Here is a 3470-nt window from a genome sequence, read left to right as displayed (position 1 = left end):
TTGAGAAATAAAATTGCCCTCTTGTTTTATGTGTTTATAACTTTTTTGTTTACTTAGAAATAAAATAATTGTTTCCCTTAATTTTTGTTTCAGAACTTAACCTTGAGTTTCAAGCAAAATTTGGTGTGCAATTCTTCTGGTGCTTCAATTGAAGACATAAAGATAACCCAAAAAAAATAAGAGAAAATTATATATGCGACAGTATATGCAACAGTATCGAAAAAAATTATCAGAAAAAAAGAGAGAAGCTATTCGTCTTAAGGATAGGCTTCAACATAAGAAAAAGCGCTTGTTAACTTCAAGTACACATGTCAAGTGACAAATCTGTGTCATAAATACAGGAAACCGTTTGTATTAAGGGCGGTGCTCAACAAGAAACAAAGCAGATTTTGTCATGAGTTTTTTTGATACACTAACATTGAGAAATCTCTTGATTTTTTCTTGATTCGACATTCAACAAGTACTTATACGTTTATTCTTTTTGTTTCTTTTATGTTTTTGAATACATTTTTTGCCACAAGAGCAGCAATAACTAGTATATTTTTATCTTCTATTTCATAAAAATCTTTCCACTTGTAAATAAACAATAGAAAACCTTGAAAAACTAATTTATTTTTTCTACAGGATGCTCATACAATGCAGCCTTCAGTTACCTTCACTTGGTCTTCACTTTACTTTGACTGAATATTAAGTTAAGCTCAAACGAAACCTAAGTAAAGGGAGCTTTTATGAAACCTGCTTTCACTTTGTCTTCATTTTATATGCACTTTTTATCTTTAAAAGTAAGGGAAGACAACGTGAAGTGAAGACACTGTAGGAGCACACATATAGTTTTGATAAACATACAGCAGTATGGAAACGTTACCTGTACGCTTTCGATTTTCACCCGGTATTTGGCAGGTTTATTGTAATTTATGAAAAATTTAAATTTCTTAATAACTGAACCGTTCTTTTCACATTCAAAAGCAATATGTCTTTTTTATAAGTGAGGTGGATTGGGCAATGTTGCCAGAGGTAAACGTCGTAATTTTTCAAATGTAGTGTTGTGAAAAATGTTGAAAAAGATGAAGGCTCCAGTTCAAGATAGATGTCCAGTATAGAGTGGGGTTGGATTTGGTCCAATACTACTCCATGCTTTACTCCACAGAAATCCTTTTTTACTCCATTTTTACTGTCTTACTTTACCTGATTGTAGATGGCCCTTTAATATGCTTTAAAGTATTTCAGGTTAAGTTTACCATGGCACAAATGTAAACAACAAAAGAAAATAATAGATTTTGTCCTTATGTTATATGTATATAACAAAATATCTTTTGTTATCTTCAGTATGTTCTTGGTTGTGTCAGTGAGCGCTACATGTACTTCTTGTTGAACTATGGGTTTGCATGCGTAATAAGTGACCTTAATCTAGTAGCCAAGATTTTTAGTCGTTGTATATCATCATAACCAATACAAAACATATCGCAATTTTCTGATACACTTATTAATGGCTAAAATTTGTGATGATTTCAATAAGATAACTTCTGTTAAAGGTAACTTTAAGTTGGAACAGCCTCTTGTATAAACTTTTTGACAAAGTGGGGAGTTTATTTTCAGCATTGAATATGAGAAAAGTTATTGAAGAATTCAAAAAGTTTTCCAGTTAACTTTTATTTTGAGTCTTCCAGGCATTTTCAAAACTCTTTTTTTATTTTATCAAAATGCAAATCTTCAATGTCGTCTTGTAGTCATGAAACAAAAACAAAAGATCAAAAACCTTAATTTCGTATTGGTCTAAAGTCTTGAAATTTGATGAAATAAATTTCTTTTGTCTCACACAGACAGTTTCTTGCTCTTTTCCTCACCTCTAACTTGTATCCCCGATGAGTCGACGATAGGTAAACCCGCAACACTGTGGTCCTTGCTTTGAATCACCTGGTACTTAGAACACCCCTCTGAAAACACACAAATGGAAACTCGTAATCAAATTTTACTGTTATACTTGTTGACATTAAGGAAAAGGAACTTTCTTTGTAACACACAGACAATTCCTTGCCTTAGTAGATAAAATAGAGATTTTTTATCATTACCTTGTTTGTTTGTTCTTGATTTTTAAAGAGGCTCATGCAGCCTTTCAGTTCCTTAATAAATTTAAGAAACGTTTATGACTTGTTGTCAAAAAGATTAGCATGTTTCTTGTTTAAAGCTTCACAATAACATGCATTAAAAGTTTTGATAATGGTCAAAGTCTTGGGACCTTAAACACGAAATTGTTTTTCTTTCAGTGACTGAAATAAATATGTAAAATTATAAATCAAAGATAAATCTCTTATTTTACGAATATGTATGCAATCCTAATGACAGACCTGTTTATATTAAGGAAGATGAAGATTAGCAAGACTTTTTAAAGATTGGGGTATACTTGTAATTTGAATTTGGATTTTTTGGAGAAGTTTATTTTTTTAAAAATGGGGTAATGTCACTTCATGTAGGACTCGTTTTCAAAGGTTTAAGGCAGCGTTGAACTCGTAAAGGATTTTTCTTAGGTATTTTTCGGATAAACGTAATAGTTCGCCATTATATGTCAAACAATTATATCTGATCAAACGGTCAAGCATGTACATTAAATATTCAATTTCTTCTTCTTCTTCAACTGTGAGGTTATGGAAAATTAATTTTGAAAAATCATTAAGAAGGGATTCGTTGTTTCTCATTGCTTCTATGGTTAGAGTTATTATCTCATTGTTGTTTTGAACCATAAGTTGACAATTTATCAAAAACATAACAAATCCGTGAGCTCCTGGGTATTCACTGTCCATTTTGCACTGATGAGGCTTTAATTGCAAATAATCAAAGGATGAACTTATTTTTTCATGTGAACCAAAGCGTTTTTTCAAAGAACTGTCTGTACTGATACGTTTAAATTACGATTTGATTATATAAAATTTTGAGATATCTATGTTTTTGAGGATGTTATTCTTGAGGTTTGTTTATTGGTTGCTAAGTGATTCAATCCTGTTCTAACATATCCTTTAGTTTCACATTAACTTTCAAGTTGGTATTCTGTTAATGAGAAATTCATTGGACGTTATAGAAAAGGAAAACTAACTGATTCTTAATATCATAGATATCTCTGTTTTTATAATTTAACACTATAAAAACTTCAAAAAGCGGCCTTATTTTGTCCTGTAAAGTTTTGCTCAACATATATTCACTTTGAAAACTTTACCTGCTTTTCACGTTTAAACTGGGCTCACAAAGCAGCAGTGCTGCCACATGCCGCGATTTGTCGCGAATTAGGCGATTTTGAGAGGTGGTCCCCGACACCAATTTTAGGAACGGCGATAAGTTGCAAACTAGGCGATTTCGCAGAAAAGTCGGATTTTTCTCGAAAAATGACTGAAAACACCGGGAAAATGCCTTTTTAAGCTCTCCAGATTTCGTTTTCTTCCATTAGTTGGCAGCAAAGTGAGCTGACAGTCGTTTGTTTT

At 32.0% G+C, this 3470-nt stretch overlaps 1 long non-coding RNA gene across 1 annotated transcript; it reads right to left on the bottom strand.

The window, feature by feature from the left end:
- Window positions 1–680: 680 nt before the first annotated feature.
- On the bottom strand, window positions 681–3150 carry LOC127751148 (uncharacterized). The gene is made up of 4 exons (XR_008011998.1): window positions 2346–3150; window positions 2070–2267; window positions 1845–1934; window positions 681–1708 (listed from the first exon to the last, which is right to left on the bottom strand). It is a non-coding gene; the product is annotated as an uncharacterized LOC127751148 (long non-coding RNA).
- Between the last annotated feature and the right edge of the window lie 320 nt (window positions 3151–3470).

This window comes from Frankliniella occidentalis, unplaced genomic scaffold, assembly GCF_000697945.3.
Source record: "Frankliniella occidentalis isolate FOCC.00 unplaced genomic scaffold, Focc_3.1 Scaffold364, whole genome shotgun sequence".
NCBI lineage: Eukaryota > Metazoa > Arthropoda > Insecta > Thysanoptera > Thripidae > Frankliniella > Frankliniella occidentalis.
This window is presented reverse-complemented; position numbering and strand designations above follow the sequence as displayed.